This window comes from Pongo abelii, chromosome 18 (genome assembly GCF_028885655.2).
Source record: "Pongo abelii isolate AG06213 chromosome 18, NHGRI_mPonAbe1-v2.0_pri, whole genome shotgun sequence".
NCBI lineage: Eukaryota > Metazoa > Chordata > Mammalia > Primates > Hominidae > Pongo > Pongo abelii.
In genome coordinates, this window is record NC_072003.2 from 5,331,156 (window position 1) to 5,354,710 (window position 23,555).

Genomic DNA, 23,555 nt, shown 5'->3' on the forward strand with positions numbered 1-23,555 from the left:
AGGTCACAGGGGATATGATGGCTTAGCTTGGGCTCAGAGGCCTGACGTTCCTGTCTTCTTATATTAATAAGAAAAATAAAATGAAATAGTGGTAAAGTGTTGGGACGGTGAAAATTTTTTTGGGGTGGTATGGAGAGACAATGGGCGATGTTTCTCAGGGCTGCTTCGAGCAGGATTAGGGGCGGCGTGGGAACCTAGAGTGGGAGAGATTAAGCTGAAGGAAGATTTTGTGGTAAGGGGTGATATTGTGGGGTTGTTAGAAGGAAGATTTGTTATTTAGAATTACTGGTGATGACTTGGCTACAGTTTTGTATGAATTGAAAAACTAAACGGAATAAGGGAAGGAGAAAAACAGGTATTAAAGGACTAAGAATTGGGAGGACCTAGGACATCTAATTAGAGAGTGCCTAAGGAGGTTCAGCATAGCCTTGCCAGCAAAGATTATTTATTTAAGAGTTAAGAGTGGCGGTTTGGGAATAGCACCAGGAGATATCAGCTGTGATGGCTTGGAGAAACAATGTAAACTGGCAGTGTAAATAAGAGCAGGGCATGTATGAGTAGTTGAGAACGGTGAATAGGAGTATGACTAGACAGAAGACAGTAGGGATGACAAGTTTTTTGGGGGCACAGTCCAAGTTGGTCTGGTGTCTGGAATGAGAATGGGGCCTAATAAAAAGGAGCGTCTATACAGGAGCTCAAATGGGCTGTACCTTGTAGCATTCCGAGGACAGGCCTGAATTCTGAGAAGGGAAAGTGGTAAAAGTATTGTCCAGTCCTTTTTAAGTTGGTGGCTGAGCTTGGTGAGGTGTGTTTTTAAAAGACCATTAGTCTGTTCTACCTTTCCTGAAGACTGAGGACTGTAAGGGATATAAAGGCTTCACTGAATACTAAGAGCCTGAAAAAATGCTTGGCTGATTTGACTAATAAAGGCCAGTCTGCTATTGGACTGTATAGAGGTGGGAAGTCCAAACTGAGGAATTATGTCTGACAGAAGGGAAGAAATGACAATGGTGGCCTTCTTAGACCCTGTGGGAAAGGCCTTTATCTATCCAGTGAAAGTCTACCTAGAACAAGAAGTATTTTAGTTTCCTGACTCAGGGCACGTTGGGTAAAGCTAATTTGCCAGTCCTGGGTGGGTGAGCTTGACGTGTAGGGAAGGGAGGAGGCCTGAATAATCCCTGAAGAGTAGCAGAATAGCAGATGGAACACTGAGAAGTTATTTCCTTGAGGATAGGTTTCCACGATGGAAGGGAAATGAGAGGTTCTAAGAGGCGGGCTAGTGGCTTGTACTATAGCATAGCCTGCCTTTGCTGGTGTGTGGTGATTAGGCCTGGTGGAACTGCCATCAATAAACTAAGTGTGATCAGGGTGAGAAACAGGGAAGAAGGAAATGTGGGGAAATGGGGTGAACGTCAGGTGGATCAGAGAGATGCAGTCATGAGGGCCAGGTGTGGTATTAGGAATAATATGGGAGGCTGGATTGAAGTCTAGGCCAGGAACAATGGTAATTGTGGGAGACTCAACAAAGAGTGAGTACAGCCGAAGGAGCCGGGGAGCAGAGAGTATACGCAGCAGGTGTGAGGAAGAAAATAGATTTTGGAAATTATGAGAGCTGTAGAGAGTGAGTTGAGCATAGTTCGTGATTTTAAGGGCCTCTAAAAGTATTAGGGCAGCAGCAGCTGCTGCACGGAGACATAATGGCCAGCCTAAAACAGTAAGGTCAAGTTGTTTGGACAAAAAGGCTACAGGACACGATCCTGGTCCTTGTGTAAGAATTTCAACTGCACAGCCCTGTACTTCATCTGTGTGTAATGAAAAGGGTTGGGATGAGTCAGGGAGACCTCGGGTGGGGGCAGTCTTTAAAGCTGTCTTCAAGGAACAGAAAGAGGAGTGGGGAAAGGATTTAGGATCTATGGGGTCAGCTAGGTTTCCTTTTGTGAGTTTATATAATGGTTTTGTTAGGATGGCAAAACCAGGTATCTAAAGGTGAAAGTATCCAACCATGCCCAGGAAGGAAAGGAGTTGTTGTTTTGTAGAAGGGGTTGGGGTTTGAGAGATTAGTCAGACACAATCGGCAGGGAGAGCACGTGTGATTTTATGAGAATTATGCTGAGATAAGTAACAGATAAGGAAGAAATGTGGGCTTGACTGAAGTAATGGGGTCTGTCTGTGAAGCTTTGCGGCAGTACAGCCCGGGTAATTTGCTGAGCCTGATGGGTGTCAGGGTCAGCCCAAGTGAAAGCAAAGAGAGGCTGGGATGAAGGGTGCAAAGGAATAGTAAAGAAAGCATGTTTGAGATCCAGAACAGAATAATGGGTTGTGGAGGGAGGTATTGAGGATAGGAGAGTATATGTGTTTGGCACCATGGGGTGCCATGTTTGCCTGTGTTACCATAGGCAAAACAATTTGGTTGATAAGGCACAGATCCTGAACTAACTTGTAAGGCTTGTCTGGTTTTAGGGCAGGTAAAATGGAATTGTAAGGAGAGTTTATAGGCTTTAAAAGGCCATGCTTTAGCAGGCGAGTGATAACAGGCTTTAATCCTTTCAAAGCATGCTGTGGGATGGGATATTGGCATTGAGCGGGGTAAGGGTGATTAGGTTTTAATGAGATGGTAAGGGGTGCATGATAGGTCGCCAAGGAGGGAGTAGAGGTATCTCCTACTTGTAGGTTAAGGTGGGTGGCAATGAGATGTAGCTGTAGTCCAGAAATAGTCAGGGAAGCAGATAATTCAGTTAAAGTGCCTCAGCCTAATAAGGGCACTGGGCAGGTGGGGATAACTAAAAAGGAGTGCTTAAAAGACTATGGTCTAAGTTGGCACCAGAGTTGGGGAGTTTTAAGAGGTTTAGAAGCCTAGCTGTCAATACCCACAACAGTTATGGAGGCAAGGGAAACAGGCCCTTGGAAAGAATGTAATGTGGAGTGGGTAGCCTCCGTATTGATTAAGAAGGGGACGGAATTACCCTCCACTGTGAGAGTTACCTAGAACATCTGTGATGGTCCTGTAGGCTTCCGAGGCGATTGATCGGGCAGTGTCAGTCTTCAGCTGCTAAACCAAGAAGATCTGGGAAGGAGTCAGTCAGAGAGCCTTGGGCCAGAGTTCCAGGGGCTCTGGGAGTGGCTGTCAGGTGAGTTGAACCCTCCGATTTCTAGTGGATCCCCGCACAGATGGGACATGGCTTAGGAGGAATCCCGGGCTGCAGGCATTCTTGTCCTCGTGGCCAGATTTGTGGCACTTGTAGCAAGCTCCTGGAGGAGGTAGTTCTGGAGGAACACCTGGCCACTGTACTTTAGGTGTTTGGAAGTCCTTGTGTGCTGGAGATGTGGCTGGGGTTTGTCTCACAGTGGAGGCAAGGAATTGCAACTCAGAAATATGTTGCTACTTGGCTGCCTCTACTGTATTATTGTACACCTTGAAGGCGAGGTTAATTAAGTCCTGTTGTGGGGTTTGAGGGCCGGAATTTAATATTTGGAATTTTATTTAATGTCGGGAGCAGATTGGGTAATAAAATGTATATTGAGAATAAGACGGCCTTTTGACTTTTCAGGGTCTAGGGCTGTAAAGCATCTCAGGGTTGCTGCCAAATGAGCCATGAACTGGGCTGGATTTTTATATTTGATGAAGAAGAGCCTGAACGCTATCTGATTTGGGATAAAGAAAAAAGAGCATTAACCTTGACTATGCCTTTAGCTCCAGCCACCTTTTTAAGAGGAAATTGCTGGGCAGGTAGGGGAGGGCTAGTCATGAATGAAACTGTAAGCCAGACCTGGTGTGAGGAGGGGAGGTGGTAAAAGGATTATAGGGTGGAGGAGCAGAGGCTGAGGAAGAATTGGGACCCAGCTAGGCCTGGCAAGGAGGGGAGAGGTCAGATGGGTCTGTAGAAAAGGAAGATTAGAAAGACTCAGTGATGCTTGGGGTTGGGACTGGGGGGACAGGCGGGAGGGAAAGGAGGAAGATTTGGGACAAGTTGCATTGGGAACAGATAGTAGGGAGGGACTGATGTGTAAAAGAATGCCTGGACATCAGGCATCTCAGACCGTTTGCCCATTTTATGACAAGAATTATCCAGATCTTGTAGGATGGAAAAATTGAAAGTGCCATTTTCTGGCTATTTGGAACTACTGTTGAGTATGTATTGGGGTCAAGCAGCATTGTAAAAGAAAATAAGGCATTTAGGTTTTAGGTCAAGTGTGAGTTGAAGAGGTTTTAGGTTTTTAAAAACACAGGCTAAGGGAGAAGAAAGGGGAATGGAGGGTGGAAGCTTGCCCATAGTGAAGGAGGCAAGCCTACAGAAAAGAGAGAGTAGAGACACAGAGAGAAGGGGTGGGGGGTTCTTGCCTTCCAGAAAAGCAGGAAAGGGGTCAGGGTGCAGGAGTAAAGGCTTGTGGTGCAGAGATAAGAGGTTGGGGCACCGAAATAAGGGGTTGGGATGCAGAGATAAGAGGTCAGGTCACGGAAATAAGGGATCGGGTCACAGAGATGAGAGGTCGGGTCATGGAAATAAGGGATTGGGGTACAGAGATAAGAGGTCGGGGTGCAGAAATGAGGCATCAGGGCACAGAGATAAGAGGGGGTTCCTGCCCCTCCCCCAGAAAAGTGGGACTTGCTGCTAAGTGTGAAGGAGAAGGGGTTGAGGGGTTCTTGCCCCTTCCCCCAGAAAAGCGGGACTTGCTGCTAAGGGTGAAGGACCAAGGCAGGTGTCCCTGCATGGTCTGACACCTCCGAAACCTGGTTGAATAGTCAGAGAGGAGTCCCTGCAATGATTAAACACCAAAAGAAGGCTGCTTTCCATAGTCCGTGACAAGCACTGGAGTTTTGGGTCCATGGATAAAACATGTCTCCTTTGTCTCTACCAGAAAATGAAAGCAATTGAAATTAAGAGAAGGGAGAGATTGAAGTGTGGTGCCAAGATTGAAAGGATAGAGAGGTTGAGGGATAGTGAGGGACGTTGGAGAAGAGAGTAAAAAGAAGCCACTTACCAGATTTGAAATTGGTGAGATGTTTCTTAGGCTGGTCAGTCTGAGGACCTGAGGTCATAGGTGGATCTTTCTCACAGATCAAAGAGCAGGAGGACAGGGGATTGACCTCCCAAGAGAGGTCCCCCAGTCTGAGTCATGGCACCAAATTTCACATGTGCCCCTGTGAAGAGACCACCAAAAAGGCTTTGTGTGAGCAATAAAGCTGTTTATTTCACCTGGGTGCTGGTGGGCCGAGTCTGAAAACAGAGTCAGTGAAGGGAGATGGCGTGGGGCCATTTTATAGGATTTGGGTAGGTAATGGAAAAAGGGGGGTTGTTCTCTGGCAGGCAGGAATGGGGGTCACAAGGTGCTCAGTAGGGGAGCTTTTGAGCCAGGATGATCCAGGAGAAGGAATTTCACAAGATAATGTCATCAGTTAAGGCAGGAACTGGCCATCTGGATGTGTACGTGCAGGTCACAGGGGATATAATGGCTTAGCATGGGCTCAGAGGCCTGACACTCTTCTTCAAGAGGAGGAGACCCAGACAGAAGAGGAGAAGAGGAGGAGGCAAGGTGATAACAGAGGCAGAGATTGGATCATGCAGCCACAAGTTGAGGAATTCTAGCAGCCTCTACAAGCTGGAAGAGGCAAGGAATGGATTCTCCCCTAGAACCTCTGAAGGAGCATGGTCCTGCTGACATGTGATTGATTTTGGACTTCTGGCCTCCACAGTTTTTTTTTTTTTTTTTTTTTTTTTTTTTAAACAGAGCCTTGTTCTGTTGCCCAGTCTGGAGTGCAGTGGCACGATCTCAGTTCACTGCAACCTCCACCTCCCAGGCTGAAGCCATTCTCTTCCCTCAGCCTCCCAAGTAGCTGGGCTACAGGTGCCTGCCACCATGCATGGCTAATCTTTGTATTTTTAGTAGAGACGAGGTTTTGCCATATTGGCCAGGCTGGTCTCGAATTCCTGGCCTCAAGTGATCCACCCACCTCAGCCTCCCAAAGTGCTGAGATTATTTAGGTGTGAGCCACGGCACCCGGCCCAGACATTGTTTGAAGCCACCCATTTCATGGTACTTTGCTGCAGTGGTTGTGGAATATGAACGCACTCGTGCTGTTGGTTGGACTTTGCTGACCTTGTGTCTGTTATTCACTGGCAGTTCTACAGGGCCTGGAGCTGGTATGAAAAACCTCCCTTCTTTCCCAAATGGTCCCCAGCTTCCCAGTTCCCTGAAGGCCCTGCAGTCAGGAACAGTCAGGACTTTGCACCCAGTTGTTGTGGGTGTTTGGCTGGCCCTTCCTCTTGTGTGATTCATGGACTTGCAGCATTGCATCACCTGTGAGCTTTTGGAATTGAAGACTCTCAGGGCTCAGCTGGGAGGACCTGCTGTGCCAGAATCTGCACTTTAACAAGATTCCTGGGTGATTTGCGTACACCTTCAGATCTGAGAAGTTCTAGTAAGAGAGGCTTTAAGGTGGTAATTAGATCTTTTCTCCACCTGCAAGAATCTTAGTTTCTCCATGTTAAATCTATTAACTATGGCAATGGCATAGGGGTTATAAAACAAAATAAAATCCTTACATCAAGAATGCACCCTGGTGTGTTATGGATGTGGGTGAAATGAAATGTCTGGAATTTGCTTTAAAATATTCTAAAATAGCAAGAAGGAAAAGAAAAGTGGGAACTGGAATGATATTGGCGAAATGTTGACAAGTTCTTGCAGTGGGATGATGGATGCATGGGGGTTCACGGTGCAATTCTCTCCCTACTTTTTGTGCATATGGGAAATTTCCATAATGAAAAGTTAGAGGTCGGGCATGGTGGCTCATGCCTGTAATCTCAGCATTTTGGGAAGCTGAGGTGGGTAGATTGCTTGAACCTTGGAGTTCAAGACCATCCTGGACAACATGGCGAAACCCCATCTCTACTAAAAATGCAAAAATTAGCCAGGCATGGTGACAACATGCCTGTAGTCATGTTGAGGCACGAGGTTGAGACATGAGAATCACTTGAATCCAGGAAGTGGAGGTTGCAGTGAGCCGAGATCACACCATTACACTCCAGCCTGGGTGACAGAGTGAGACTTGGTCTCAAAAAAATTTTTAATTTTCTTTTTTTTTTTTTTTTTGAAATGGAGTCTTACTCTTTTGCCCAGGCTGGAATGCAGTGGCATGATCTTGGCTCACTGCAAACTCCACCTCCTGAGTTCACTCTATTCCTCTGCCTCAGCCTCCAGAGTAGCTGGGACTATAGGCAACCACCACCATGTCCGGCTAATTGTTTGTATTTTTAGTAGAGATGGGGTTTCACCATGTTAGCCAGGATGGTCTCGATCTCCTGACCCCATGATCTGCCCACCTTGGCCTCCCAAAGTGCTGGAATTACAGGCATGAGCCATCGTGCCCGGCCTTAATTTTGTTTAATTTTTTTCTTTTTTGAGACAGGATCTCACTCTGTAGCCCAGGCTGGAGTGCAGTGGCGTGATCCCGGCTCACTGCAGCCTCTATCTCCTGGGCTTAAGCGATCCTCCCACCTCAGCCTCCCAAGTAGCTGAGACCACAGGCATGTATCACCACACCTGGATAATTTTTTCCCTTTTTCTAGAGGCAAGGTCTTGCTGTGTTGCCCAGGCTGGTCTTGAACTCCTGAGCTCAAGCAGTCTTCCTGTCTCAGCCTGGGAGTAATCCCAAAGTGCTAGGATTACAGGTGTGAGTCACTCTACCCAGTCTCAACAGTTTTATGTGATTCCACTTTTTCTCCCCTCTTGGAAATGAGTAGTCTTTGAGGGAATGTCTTTTTTGTCTCAATCTCTGGTTTCTTAGCCCCAAACACAGGTGCACTGAGCATTGTTGGTCTCCAGGCCTTTTTCAGCAGCGTCGTCTCTGGAGAGCAGGATGGGAGCTGATGGCTTCTCAGCATCTTTTAACTCAGTTTAAACATGACTATCAACAACATCTAGTCAGCATCTGTTGCTCTCGGCAGCTGGGACTTCATTTCCTTTCTGTTTCTCTACCTCTCTAACCTCTTTAAGACTGTCTTTGTCATGGGTACAGCATCACCTGTGTGGTCCTTAGGCTCTCTTACTTACATGTGATCTGCATATTATGTCTTTACTTGAGAGCTTCTCAACCAGGGGGTGATTTTGCCCCCCAGAGAACATGTGCCCATGTCTGGAGACAGTTTTGGTTGTTGCAGCTGGAGGAGGTGGTGCTACTGGCATCTAATGGGTAAAGGCCAGGGATGCTGCTAAACATCCTACAATGCCCCGGACAACTCCCACTAAGACAAAATAATGATGCAGCCCCAAATGTCAATAGTGCTGAAAGTGAGAGACCCTGATCCCATCTTAGAGATCATCCAAGCACACTTGGCCAAATTGTTTTTGCTACTGTCCCATGACGAAAAGGCAGACTCATGACTGATGGCAACATCGATGGGAATTTTGTTTACCTCTTCTTTGTGGACTTTGGGATACGATGACTTACCATTTGTGCAAGTTGTGCATTGCACACCTCCAGGGGGCGCCACCCACATATTTATGAAAATGCCACCCCAGGAATTGCACAGTATATAGTCTACATAGCTGTAAGCAGCTGCTCTGGTTTTGGGGTTGCCCTAGCGTGCTCTGGAACCGGGAGGAACTTTATTTCTGGCCATTAGAGGCCCTGAGCATGACACTGAGTATCCTTTCAAGAAAGCAGAAATGTTGAACAGAGAGGATCTCATTTTTATAACTCTTGACCATCATCTAGTTACGGAGCATCCACTTTTCAGCCCTGGGCCATATCCATTTTATGGATGTAAAATCATCAAATTATAATATCATGGCTTACACTTTTGATAGCGTCTGCCCAGAACACGGCGGTATGAGCTTCTCATTTTCAATTGATTCATTGGGGGAGAAAATATACACGGCTGCCCTAAGACTTTCTATTACACACCATTTTCTTGACAGGATTTCTTTAGTTTCTGTAGCATAATTTATTCTAACTGGTCCTCAATCACTTTGCAATAAAAACTGAGATTGTGAAAATGTTCATTGTCATTACCAGTGACGGAGCAGTAAGTACAGAGTTCTGGAGAGGGAGGGAATCGAGAGATTTAAACTAGCAGAATGAGCCGCTCACCCTCAGAATTGCTTTTAATCTTGGTGAGAACTGAGGGGAATTTCAACAGGGTTCAGGGGACTGCGGGGATGGGGCTGGGAAGTGGCTGTTTGCACATGTGGTCAGCAAATCAAGTTGGGGGTCCATGTACTGTGGGCGGCCCCACAGATGGAGTTGGGATTGACCTGGACTGAGTACTGGGTCATCAGACTGCAAACCCCCGTTCTCAAGACATCGAGGCCCAGGCTGGTGCAGGAGATACATTGCAGTGTGTCAGCCTTTCTTCCATCGCTCCTCTCCAATGACAGTCCCCGATTTTCCACCGACGAGTCACTAGTCCCCCACGGCATTTGTGCGACTGGCCACTCCCCACCCTGATCTGGGGTTGGGGCATGTGTTCCCAGCGATGTCAGTATCCCTCCACCACCCTGGCCACAGTGATTGGGTCTGAGAAGCAGATTAGCCAAAGGGGAGACAATCTTGGGAATTTCATGTTCATGTTTAAGAAAGTAAAATGGAAAGCAGGGAGAGGGTGAGGGGTCATTCTGATGATATAATTTGAGGACCTGGATGTAGCCACACCTGTAGCTGTCAACTCTGTGCCATAGTACTGCTTTTTTTTCTTCCTTCAAATTTCAATACTTTCTAGAGGCAAGGTCTTGCTATGTTGCTTAGGCTGGTTTTGAAAAGTCCCTTTTGGGGGGATGCTTTCACTGCTTCATATCGTTTCTATGACAGCTCAGGGAATCAGAAGACAAGGGAGAGGACTTTTTTTTTTTTTTTGAGACAGGGCTTGCTCTATTGCCCAGGCTGGAGTGCATTGGTACAATCACAGCTCGCCACAGCCTTGATCTTCTGGACTCAAGCGACCCTCCTGCTTCAGCTTCCTGAGTAGCTGGGAGTGTAGGCGGGTACCACCATGCCCAGCTAATTAAATTTTTTTTTATTTTATTTTTTTTTTTTAGAAATAATATCTCTCTATGTCACCCAGGCTGGCCTCAAACTCCTGGGCTCAAGTGATTGCCCTGCTTTAGCTTCCCAAACTTACAGGTGTGAACCCCCACACCAGTCAACGCTGTGGTCTTGTGTACCTGGTGTCCCCCTAGGCCCTGAGCAATGATCCTCCTGCTTCAACCTCCCAAAGTGCTGGGATAACAGATGTGAAGCACCATGTGTGGCCCACATGGTATTCTTATGGGTTAAATTGAGTCCTCCTCAAAAGATGTTGAAATCCTAAATTCTAGTAGCTCAGAATGTGACCTTATTTAGAAATAGAGTTATTGCAGGCCAGGTATGGTGGCTCATGCCTGTAATCCCAGCTCTTTGGGAGGCCGAGGTGGGTCGATCACCTGAGGTCAGGAGTTAGAGACCAGCCTGACCAACATGGAGAAACCCCATCGCTACTAAAAATACAAAATTATCTGGGTGTGGTGGTGCATACCTGTAATCCCAGCTACTCGGGAGGCTGAGGCAGGAGAATCTCTTGAACCCAGGAGGCGGAGGTTGCGTTGAGCTGAGATCGCGCCATTGCACTCCAGCCTGGGCAACAAGAGTGAAACTCCATCTCAAAAAAAAGAAAGAAAGAAATAGGGTTATTGTAGATGCTATTGATTAGGATGAAGTCATCCTGGAGCAGGGAGGGCCCTAAGTCAATGACTGGTGTCCTTATAAAAGAGGAGAGGACATGCTGAGTCAGGGAGTCACAGGGAAGAAGGCCATGGATCGGACGGAAGATTGGATTGATGCGTCTGCAAACCAAGGAACACTGAAGACTGCCAGGAGACCACAGGAAGCTAGGACGAGGCAAGGCAGGACTCCCCGACAAGTGCAGGAGGAAGTGTGGCCCTGCTGGAACCTCCATTTCAGATTGCTGGCCACCAGAGCCACAAGACAATCAATTTCTCTTGTTTCAAGTCACCCAGCTTGTGGTACTTGGTTGTGGCAGCACTAGGGAATGAATATAATTACTTTCTTTTTTTGAGACGGAGTCTCACTCTGTCGCCCAGGCTGGACTGCAGTGGTACGATCTCGGCTCACTGCAAGCTCTGCCTCCCGGGTTCATGCCATTCTCCTGCCTCAGCCTCCCCAGTAGCTGGGACTACAGGCACCTGCCACCAAGCCCAGCTAATTTTTTGTATTTTTAATAGAGACGGGGTTTCACTGTGTTAGCCAGGATGGTCTCCATCTCCTGACCTCGTGATCCACCTGTTTCAGCCTCCCAAAGTGCTGGGATTACAGGCGTGAGCCACTGCACCCGGCCAAATATAAGTACTTTTAAATTAACTCTCCTCTGCATCTTCTTCTAAATCATCATTTTTGCCTAAGCAACAGCTAGGGTCTAATACGCATGTGATGACTCACTTCAAAGTGGGGGAAGCCAGTCCCCATGTGCGCCGAAATCTCCTGCTGCCTTGGCCCTGGGCTCAGAGACTGGACCATCATTCTGGGGGCTTGCTGAAGATCTGAGCCAGGGCACCATTCCCTGTTGCCTTTAAACAAAGGCTGGTGCTCGCCCAGGCATGTGAGCTCCACAGAGGATCTATTTGGAAGGCAGAATTCTGAGATGACCCCTTAGGTTCTTGCCCTGGATAAATGCCAGGTGTAATCTCCTCTCCCCTGGAGTGTAGGCAGGACCCGTGGATTGCTTGTAATATATACCTATGGAAAAGTTGAAGGGATTTTGCAGATGTAAATAAGCCCCTAATCCATTCACTTTGAGTTAATCAAAAGGGAGATTATTTAGGGTGGGCCTGACATCTTCAGGTGAGATCTTCAATGAGGGTCTGGAGGAGAGAGACTCCTCCCTCCTGGTTTTTGGTTTTTGTTTGTTTGTTTTTGAGATGGAGTCTCACTCTGATGCCCAGGCTGGAGTGTAGTGGCACGATCTCGGCTTACTGCAACCTCTGCCTCCCGGGTTCAAGTGATTCTCCTGCCTCAGCCTCCCAAGTAGCTGGGATTACAGGCATGCGCCATCATGCCTGGCTAAGTTTTATATTTTTAGTAGAGACGGGGTTTCACCATATTGGCCAGACTGGTCTCGAACTCCTGACCTCAGGTGATCCACCTGCCTCAGCCTCCGAAAGTGCTGGGATTACAGGCGGGAGCCAACACACCCGGCTGGTTTTGAAGAAGCCAGCCACATGAGTTCCACAGTTGCATGGAAATAAATTCTGCCAACAACCATGTGAGGTTGGGAGAAGACCCCAAGCCTCATATGAGACACTAATTCCAGCCGACACCTTGATCACAACCGTGTAAGAACCTGAGCAGAGGATCCAGCTAAAGCTGCACCCCCAGACTCCTGACCCACAGGAAAGGAGAGGTAATAGATGCGTGTTTCAAGCTGCTAAATTTGTGTTGATTTGTTATGCAGCTTAGAAAATGAATACATCATCCCATTTTTAAAAAATCATAAGCTAATCACACCATTCGATTTTTTTTTTTTTTTTTTGAGACAGAGTCTCACTCTGTCGCCCAGGCTGGAGTGCAATGCCACAATCTCAGCTGTCTGTAACCTCTGCCTCCTGGGTTGAAGTGATTCCCTTGCCTCAGCCCCCCAAGTAGCTGGGACTACAGGCATGCATCACCACACGGAGCTAATTTTTGTATTTTTAGTAGAGTTGCAGTTTAACCATCTTGGCCAGGCTGGTCTCGATCTCCTGACCTCAAGTGACCTGCCTGCCTCAGCCTTCCAAATTGCTGGGGTTACTGACATGAGCCACTGCACCTGGCCCAACACACCATTCAATTTTAAGGAACTTCCAGGTGCTGTGGTCAAGCCCCTCTTGTGTGGCATGGTGCTGGGGAGAGATGAGTTGGAAGATGACTGGATGGGGGCATGAAGCTAGGTGGAAAGAGGAAAAGTGTCTTGAAGGAAGTAAGTCCCTTCAGATAAGGGAGGGAGAAGCTTGATCAATATGCAGACTTGCACAGTCCTTCAGTCCTGGGGATACTGGAGGAGAGACAGGTCTTGCCTTGTATTTGAGAGTTACCATCCCAGACAGAGGCCCTACTTCCACCTTCTTGCAGGTGGGGCTGGGGAGCAAATACTTAGAGGAGAAATGAACACCCTTTGTAAGCATGTGAAAAGTTTCTGGAGGGAGAGATGATGAAGCAGGATATTTGGAGTCAACAGCCAATGTTTTTATTTTGTTTTTTATTTTTTATTATACTTTAAGTTTTAGGGTACACGTGCACAACGTGCAGGTTTGTTACATATGTATACATGTGTCATGTTGGTGTGCTGCAACCATTAACTCATCACTTAACATTAGGTATATCTCCTAATGCTATCCCTCCCCCCTCCCCCCACCCCACAACAGGCCCCCGTGTGTGATGTTCCCCTTCCTGTGTCCATGTGTTCTCTTTGTTTAATTCCCAGCTATGAGTTAGCACATGCGGTGTTTGGTTTTTTGTCCTTGTGATAGTTGGCTGAGAATGATGGTTTCCAGCCTCATCCATGTCCCTACAAAGGACATGAAGTCATCATTTTTTTATGGCTGCCTAGTATTCCGTGGTGTATATGTGCCACATTTTCTTTATCCAGTCTATCATTGTTGGACATTTGGGTTGGTTCCAAGTCTTTGCTATTGTGAATAATGCTGCAATAAACATACGTGTGCATGTGTCTTTATAGCAGCATGATTTGTAATCCTTTGGGTATATACCCAGTAATGGGATGGCTGGGTCAAATGGTGTTTCTAGTTCTAGATCCCTGAGGAATTGCCACACTGACTTCCACAATGGTTGAACTAGTTTACAGTCCCAACAACAGTGTAAAAGTGTTCCTATTTCTCCACATCCTCTCCAGCACCTGTAGTTTCCTGACTTGTTAATGATCGTCTTTCTAACTGGTGTGAGATGGTATCTCACTGTGATTTTGATTTGCATTTCTCTGATGGCCAGTGATGATGAGCATTTTTTCATGCGTCTTTTGGCTGCATAAATGTCTTCTTTTGAGAAGTGTCTGTTCATATCCTTCGCCCACTTGTTGATAGGTTTGTTTGTTTTTTTCTTGTAAATTTGTTTGAGTTCATTGTAGATTCTGGATATTAGCCCTTTGTCAGATGAGTAAATTGGAAAAATTTTCTCCCATTCTGTAGGTTACCTGTTCACTCTGATGGTAGTTTCTTTTGCTGTGCAGAAGCTCTTTAGTTTAATTAGATCCCATTTGTCAATTTTGGCTTCTGTTGCCATTGCTTTTGGTATTTTAGACATGAAGTCCTTGCCCATGCCGATGTCCTGAATGGTATTGCCTTGGTTCTCTTCTAGGGTTTTTATGGTTTCAGGTCTAACATGTAAGTCTTTAATCCATCTTGAATTAATTTTTGTATAAGGTGTAAGGAAGGGATCCAGTTTCAGCTTTCTCCATATGGCTAGCCAGTTTTCCCAGCACCATTTATTAAATAGGGAATCCTTTCCCCATTGCTTGTTTTTCTCAGGTTTCTCAAAGATCAGATAGTTGTAGATATGTGGCATTATTTCTGAGGGCTCTATTATGTTCCATTGGTCTATATCTCTGTTTTTGTACCAGTACCATGCTGTTTTGGTTACTGTAGCCTTGTAGTATAGTTTGAAGTCAGGTAGTGTGATGCCTCCAGGTTTGTTCTTTTGGCTTAGGATTGACTTCACAATGTGGGCTCTTTTTTGGTTGCATATGAACTTTAAAGTAGTTTTTTCCAATTCTGTGAAGAAAGTCATTGGTAACTTGATGGGGATGGCATTGAATCTATAAATTACCTTGTGCCGTATGGCCATTTTCACGATATTGATTCTTCCTACCAATGAGCATGGAATGTTCTTCCATTTGTTTGTATCCTCTTATTTCATTGAGCAGTGGTTTACAGTTCTCCTTGAAGAGGTCCTTCACGTCCCTTGTAAGTTGGATTCCTAGGTATTTTATTCTCTTTGAAGCAATTGTGAATGGGAGTTCACTCATGATTTGGCTCTCTGTTTGTCTGTTATTGGTGTATTAGAATGCTTGTGATTTTTGCACATTGATTTTGTATCCTGAGACTTTGCTGAAGTTGCCTATCAGCTTAAGGAGATTTTGGGCTGAGATGATGGGGTTTTCTAGATATACAATCATGTCATCTGCAAACAGGGACAATTTGACTTCCTCCTTTCCTAATTGAATGCCATTTATTTCCTTCTCCTGCCTGAGTGCCCTCGCCAGAACTTCCAACACTATGTTGAATAGGAGTGGTGAGAGAGGGCATCCCTGTCTTTTGCCAGTTTTGAAAGGGAATGCTTCCAGTTTTTGCCCATTCAGTATGATATTGGCTGTGTGTTTGTCATAGATAGCTCTTATTATTTTGAGATACATCACATCAATACCTAATTTATTGAGAGTTTTTAGCATGAAGCATTGTTGAATTTTGTCACAGGCCTTTTCTGGATCTAATGAGATAATCATATGGTTTTTGTCAGTGGTTCTGTTTATATGCTGGATTATGTTTATTTATTTGTGTATGTTGAACCAGCCTTGCATCCCAGGGATGAAGCCTACTTGATCATGGTGGATAAGCTTTTTGATGTGCTGCTGGATTCAGTTTGCCAGTATTTTATTGAGGATTTTTGCATCAATTTTCATCAGGGATATTGGTCTAAAATTCTCCTTTTTTGTTTTGTCTCTGCCAGGCTTTGGTATCAGGATGATGCTGGCCTCATAAAATGAGTTAGGGAGGATTCCCTCTTTTTCTATTGTTTGGAATAGTTTCAGAAGGAATGATACGAGCTCCTCCTTGTACCTCTGGTAGAATTCGGCTGTGAATCCATTTGGCCTGGACTTTTTTTGGCTGGTAAGCTATTAATTATTGCCTTAATTTCAGAGCCCGTTATTGGTCTATTCAGAGATTCAACTTCTCCCTGGTTTAGTCTTGGGAGGGTGTATGTGTCAAGGAATTTATCCATTTCTTCTAGATTTTCGAGTTCATTTGCGTAGAGGTCTTTATAGTACTCTCTGATGGTAGTTTGTATTTCTGTGGGATTGGTGGTGATACCCCCTTTGTCATTTTTTATTGTGTCTGTTTGATTCTTGTCTCTCTTCTTCTTTATTAGTCTTGCTAGTGGTCTATCAATTTTGTTGACATTTTCAAAAAACCAGCTCCTGGATTCATTGATTTTTTGAAGGGTTTTTTGTGTCTCTATTTCCTTCAGTTCTGCTCAGATCTTAGTTATTTCTTGCCTTCTGCTAGCTTTTGAATGTGTTTGCTCTTTGCTTCTCTAGTTCTTTTAATTGTGATGTTAGGGTGTCAATTTTAGATCTTTCCTGCTTTCTCTTGTGGGCATTTAGTGCTATAAATTTCCCTCTACACACTGCTTTGAATGTGTCCCAGAGATTCTGGTATGTTGTGTCTTTGTTCTCATTGGTTTCAAAGAACTTTATTTCTGCCTTCATTTCGTTATGTACCCAGTAGTCATTCAGGAGCAGGTTGTTCAGTTTCCATGTAGTTGTGTGGTTTTGAGTGAGTCTCTGAATCCTGAGTTCTAGTTTGATTGCGCTGTGGTCTGAGAGACAGTTTGTTATAATTTCTGTTGTTTTACATTTGCTGAGGAGTGCTTCACTTCCAAATATGTGGTCAATTTTGGAATAAGTGTGGTGTGGTGCTGAGAAGAATGTATATTCTGTTGATTGGGGGTGGAGAGTTCTGTAGATGTCTATTAGGTCTGCTTGGTGAAGAGCTGAGTTCAATCCCTGGATATCCTTGTTAACTTTCTGTCTCATTGATCTGTCTAATTTTGACAGTAGGGTGTTAAAATCTCCCATTATTATTGTGTGGGAGTCTAAGTCTCTTTGTAGGTCTCTAAGGACTTGCTTTATGATTCTGGGTGCTCCCGTATTGGGTGCGTATATATTTAGGATAGTTAGCTCTTCTTGTTGAATTGATCCCTTTACCATTATGTAATGGCCTTCTTTGTCTCTTTTGTTCTTTGTTGGTTTAAAGTCTGTTTTATCAGAGACTAGGACTGCAACACCTGCCATTTTTTGTTTTCCATTTGCTTGGTAGATCTTCCTCCGTCCCTTTATTTGGAGCCTATGTGTGTCTCTGCACATGAGATGGATTTCCTGAATAGCGGACATTGATGGGTCTTGACTCTTTATCCAGTTTGCCAGTCTGTGTCTTTTAATCAGAGAATTTAGCCCATTGGCATTTAAGGTTAATATTGTTATGTGTGAATTTGATCCTGTCCTTATGATGTTAGCTGGTTGTTTTGCTCGTTAGTTGATGCAGTTTCTTCCTAGCCTCGATGGTCTTTACAATTTGTCATGTTTTTGCAGTGGCTGGTACCAGTTGTTCCTTTCCATGTTTAGTGCTTTCTTCAGGAGCTCTTGTAGGGCAGGCCTGGTGGTGACAAAATCTCTCGGCCTTTGCTTGTCTGTTAAGTATTTTATTTCTCCTTCCATTATGAAGCTTAGTTTGGCTGGATATGAGATGCTGGGTTGAAAATTATTTTCTTTAAGAATGTTGAATATTGGTCGCCACTCTCTTCTGGCTTGTAGAGTTTCTGCTGAGAGATCAGCTGTTAGTCTGATGGGCTTCCCTTTGTTGGTAACCCGACCTTTCTCTCTGGCTGCCCTAAACATTTTTTCCTTCATTTTAACTGACAATTATGTGTCTTGGAGTTGCTCTTCTCGAGGAGTATCTTTGTGGCGTTCTCTGTATTTCCTGAATCTGAATGTTGGTCTGCCTTGTTAGATTGGGGAAGTTCTCCTGCATAATATCCTGCAGTGTTTTCTAACTTGGTTCCATTCTCCCAGTCACCTTCAGGTACACCAATCAGACGTAGATTTGGTCTTTTCACATAGTCCCATATTTCTTGGGGCATTGTTGTTTTTATTCTTTTTTCTCTAAACTTGTCTTCTCGCTTCATTTCATTCATTTCATCTTCCATCACTGATGCCCTTTCTTCCAGTTGATCAAATCGGCTACTGAGGCTTGTGCATTCATCACATATTTCTTGTGTCTTGGTTTTCAGCTCTATCAGGTCCTTTAAGGATTCTCTGCATTGGTTATTCTAGTTAGCCATTCGTCTGATTTTTTTTCAGGTTTTTAACTTCTTTGCCATGGGTTTGATCTTCCTCCTTTAGCTCGGAATAGTTTGATCGTCTGAAGCCTTCTTCTCTCAACTCGTCAAAGTCATTCCCTGTCCAGCTTTGCTCCATTGCTGGTGAGGAGCTGCATTCCTTTGGAGGAAGAAAGGCACTCTGATTTTTAGAGCTTCCAGTTTTTCTGCTCCATTTTTTCCCCATCTTTGCGGTTTTATCTACTTTTGGTCTTTGATGATGTTGATGTACATACGGGGTTTTGGTGTTGATGTCCTTTCTGTTTGTTAGTTTTCCTTCTAACAGTCAGGACCCTCAGCTGCAGGTCTGTTGGAGTTTGCTAGAGGTCCACCACTCCAGACCCTGTTTGCCTGGGTATCAGCAGCAGAGGCTGCAGATCAGCGGATATTGGTGAGCAGCAAATGTTGCTGCCTGATCGTTCCTTTGGAAGTTTGGTCTCAGAGGAGTACCTGGCCATGTGAGGTGTCAGTCTGCCCCTACTGGGGGGTGCCTCCCAGTTAGGCTACTCGGGGGTCAGGGACCCACTTGAGGAGGCAGTCTGTCCGTTCTTAGATCTCCAGCTGTGTGCTGGGAGAACCACTAATCTCTTCAAAGCTGTCAGACAGGGACATTTAAGTCTGCAGAGGATTCTGCTGCCTTTTGTTTGGCAATGCCCTGCCCCCAGAGGTGGAGTGTACAGAGGCAGGCAGGCCTCCTTGAGCTGCGATGGGCTCCATCCAGTTCGAGCTTCCCAGCTGCTATGTTTACCTACTGAAGACTAGGCTATTGTGGGCGCCCCTCCCGCAGCCTTGCTGCCACCTTGCAGTTTGATCTCAGACTGCTGTGATAGCAATGAGCGAGGATCTGTGGGCGTATTACCCTCTGAACCAGGCACGGGATATAATCTCCTGGTGTGCCGTTTGCTAAGACCATTGGAAAAGTGCAGTATTAGGGTGGGAGTGACCCGATTTTCCAGGTGCTGTCTGTCACCCCTTTCTTTGACTAAGAAAGGGAATTCTCTGACCCCTTGCACTTCCCAGGTGAGGCAATGACTTGCCCTGCTTGGGCTCATGCTTGGTGCACTGCACCCACTGTCCTGCACCCACTTTCTGACACTCCCCAGTGAGATGAACCCAGTACCTCAGTTGGAAATGCAGAAATCACTCGTCTTCTCCTTCGCTCATGCTGGGAGCTGTAGACTGGAGCTGTTCCTATTTGGCAATCTTGCCTCCACCCCCGCTATTATGATTCTTACACAGAGTCCTTTGCTTTCCAGCAGCCTCCTCTCCCTCCTTTTTAGGTCAGAACCCGTCTATTTTAGTGGCCACTGGGATTCTGAAATGACCAGGTCTTTGTCTCAGAGACCTCACACATGCTGTTCCCTCTGCCTGGAACACTTTTCCTTGCTCTGGTCCCCTGAGATATCTTTCAGCTCAGCTGCCCCATGCTCAGAGAGCCCCTTTCTCCCTCCCTAGTTTGAAGCCAGTTTACCCCTGTAGTCTGTGCCTGGAAAACTCATTGTCCTCCTTGGTTCCTCCCGAGTTGTCATGGAATGTATGTGCCTGTCAAGGTGTCTGGTGTTTGCCTCCCCGACTGGACTGCATGCTCCTGGTGAGCTGGAGGGACTGGACTAGCACAGGCCAAGGCCCTGGGGCTGGAGAGAGCAGGGAAGAAGGCATAGGCAAAAGGCCTTTGTGATCTAGAGGGAAGTGAAGGAGAGGGAGAGAGATGAGAGAGGCTGGCAGAAGATGGGCCAGGGGCCAGGCTGCTTGGGATCTTCTGGGCCACAGAAAGACATTTGAATTCTCATGTAAGAGAACCAGGACACCATTAGAGGGTATGAGTCACCTCATCTAACTGAGTTCTGTTAATGTTAATGTTTTATTATTTTTATACAATTCTTTAAAAGTGATTTTAATTATTTACCTTTTTATTTTTATTACTTTTATTTTTTTTTGAGACAAAATCTTGCTCTGTTGCCCAAACTGGAGAGCAATGGCACTTGATCTCAGCTCACTTCAACTTCCACCTCCTGGGTTCAAGTGATTCTCCTGTATCAGACTCCCGAGTAGCTGGGGTTATAGGCCTCTGCCACCACGCCTGGCTTATTTTTGTATTTTTAGGAGAGACGACGTTTCACCATGTTGGCGAGGCTGGTCTTGAACTCCTGACCTCAGGTGATCCACCCATCTCAGCCTTCCAAAGTGCTGGGATTGCAGGGGTGAGCCACCATGCCCGGCCTTATTTACTTTTTTAAAAAAGATCAGGCCAGGCTCGGTAGCTCATGTCTCTAATCTCAGCACTTTGGGAGGCTGAGGCGGGTTGATCACTTGAGGCCAGGGTTCAAAACCAGCCTAGGAAACATAGTGAGACACCCCCTGCCCCAATCTCTAAAAGAAAATGAGAAAATTAGGCACCGTGTCTTGTCTGTATCCCCAGCTACTGGGGAGGCTGAGGTAGGCAGGTCTGCTTGAGACTAGGAATTTGAGGCTCCCCTGAGCTGTGACTATGTCATTGAGCTACAGCCTGGGCAACAGAGTGAGACCCCAGAGCCGCCTCAGCCTCCCTAGAGCTGACCGAGCTTTTGCTTCTTATTCTGAGGAATGACGGGTGCTGGGGCTTTGATGGGCATCGGGTGAAATGGGCAGAGTGGCGCTTACCCAGGATGGCGGTGAAGTGGGACGGGGAGGTCATCGTGAGATAGGGTGGCATGAGGTACTTGGCCTTGACGCCCTCCCCGGCCAGACGGTCCAGGTTGGGGCGGTGCACATCCTGATCCTAGTCCCAGTGGAAGCCCTGGAATGAGATCAGCAGCAGCTGTGAGTGCTCTTCCTCCCTGGGACGGGGTGGCCACCCAGCAGGACAGGCGGCAGCAGCAGCAGCAGCTGGAGGGCCCCGAACCCTGTCATCCCACCAGCACCTGTCATGCACTCCTCACAGAGTTCATGGGCTTCTCCCTCTTTAGTCTATTGTTGAACAAAGTCCACATTAATAATTCAGCCCAGCTCTGTTGTGGGACAAACAACCCGGAGTGTAGCAAGGTGCTGCATGTTTGCAGGACAGGATGAAAGCGTTCTGGAGATGGATGGGGGACATGGCTGTACAACGTGGTGGATGCACTTAACACCACTGAAATTTTCCTTTGAAAATGGCTAAAATAATAGATTTTGTATGTATTTTACCACCATAAAAAAATCAAACTGGCCGTGCATGGTGGCTTACACCTGTAATCCCAGCACTTTGGAAGGCCTAGACGGGTAGATCATTTGAGGTCAGGAGCTCAAGACCAGCCTGGCCAATACGGAGAAACCCCATCTCTACTAAAAATGCAAAAATTAGCCTGGCGTGGTGGTACATGTCTGTAATCCAGCTACTCGGGAGGCTGAGGCAGGAGAATTGCTTGAACCCGGGAGGCAGAGGTTGTAGTGAGCCGAGGTCGCACCACTGCACTCCAGCCTGGAAAACAGAACCAGACTCTGTCCCCTACCCCTCAAAAAAAAGTTTACTAAGCTAAAGAGAAAAGTCAAGCTGGGAACTGCTTAGGGCAAACCTGCCTCCCATTCTATTCAAAGTCACCCCTTTGCTCACTGAGATAAATGTGTATCTAATTGCCTCATTTGGAGAGGCTAATCAGGAACTCAGAAGAATGCAACCATTTGTCTCTTAACTACCTATGACCTGGAAACACCCTCTCCGCTTCCAGTTGTCTCACCTTCACCTGGCGTTTTCCCACCTTTCCAGACTGGACCAATGTACATCTTTCACATATTGATTGATGTCTCATGTCTCTCTAAAATGTATCAAACCAAGCTGTGTCCCTACCACCTTAGGCACATGTTGTCAGGACCTCCTGAGGCTGTATCACAGGCGTGCGTCCTCAAACTTGGCAAAATAAACTTTCTGAATTAACCGAGACCTCAGATTTTTGGGGTGCATATAGTCTTAGGCCTTGAGAGCCCTCTCGTAGTTTCCATATTTTTGCCCTCTTTGATGCTGGCACCAAGCAAGCCTTGGCTATCCTGCTTAAAGGGCCATTTGGAGAGGGGCTCTGGAGGGCGAGGGGCCACACGGAGGAAAACAAGGTTCCCCGGCTGACAGCCAGCACCAACTCCCAGGCACATGCGTGAGGCTGTCCTGGATGTTCCACCCAGCTGGCCGTCCAGCTGCAGGTAACCACACAAATGAGGCCAGGTTAAACCAGCCAGGAAGTCCCCATGCAACTCACAGGGTCATGAGCAATAATGACTTGTGGTGGTTTAAAGTTTCTAATTTTAGGTGCAATAGGTAACTGAAATAGTCCACACGGGTGTGAGCCTGTGGAGGGTGCATTTCCCACCTGCTGAAGCTTCTCAATTCCAAGGATCCAATCGGGATAAGACTCTTGTTCTCAGTGTCCTTGATGGAAAGGGCGATGAACTTTTTGCAGATTGGACCATCTCAGGGGAATCCCAAAGATCGGAAACTATTTTCTTTCTTAGAAACTTCCACACAGCATTGAGCCTTAGGAATTTCTGAGAAGGATCTGGAATGAAAAAAATCTTTTGAAAAGGTATTTGTATAGCTTCACTTCAGCAACAGTCATGGTGGGTGTTAGACTAAGTGCTGGTGTTAAGCCAAACCATGTTTTTCAAAGACTCATCTGGCCTCAAGGTTGGCAGGATCAGAGTGGCCTCTCAGGATCTATCACATCCTCAGAAGAGTTGGTTCAACTGGCAGGTACCCAGATCTCTTTGAGCTAATATGATACTCCCTTGAGTCAAAGGCTGCCACATCACATCTCCTTTAAGTCCCCCTAAGTACGACCCCAGAAGCGTTGACAAAATGTGGTATTACTGAAGACTTCAGGAGGACATAAATGAAGAGATTGAACTGCAAGCTACCAAAACTTCCGTCTTTGCTAAAGACCCTCATCCAGGCTGGGCAAGGTGGCTCACGCCTGTAATCCCAGCACTTTAGGAGGACAAGGCGGGCAGATCACCTGAGGTCGGGAGTTCAAGACCATTCTGATCAACATGGAGAAACCACGTCTCTACTAAAAATACAAAATTAGTGGGGCGTGGTGGCACATGCCTGTAATCCCAGCTACTAGGGAGGCTGAGGCAGGAGAATCGCTTGAACCTGGGAGTCATAGGTTGCGGTGAGCTGAGATCGTGCCATTGAACTCCAGCCTGGGCAACAAGAGCAAAACTCCATCCAAAAACAAACAAAAAACCCTTATCCAATGGTCATGCCACTCTATCTGGCCATGTAATTTCTCCTCCTGGCTTTCTGTAGCAACAGCCTTCTGAGGAACCTCACTCTGCCGTTCGAAAGCCTTTCAACTTGTACCCTTCATCTGCAAAGTATTTAGCTCAACATGTATGCCTCTGGGGAAACTCATCCACATGCCATTTAAAGATATTTCCAGCAACATCATCTTCACTACCCCAGGACAGCGTTTTA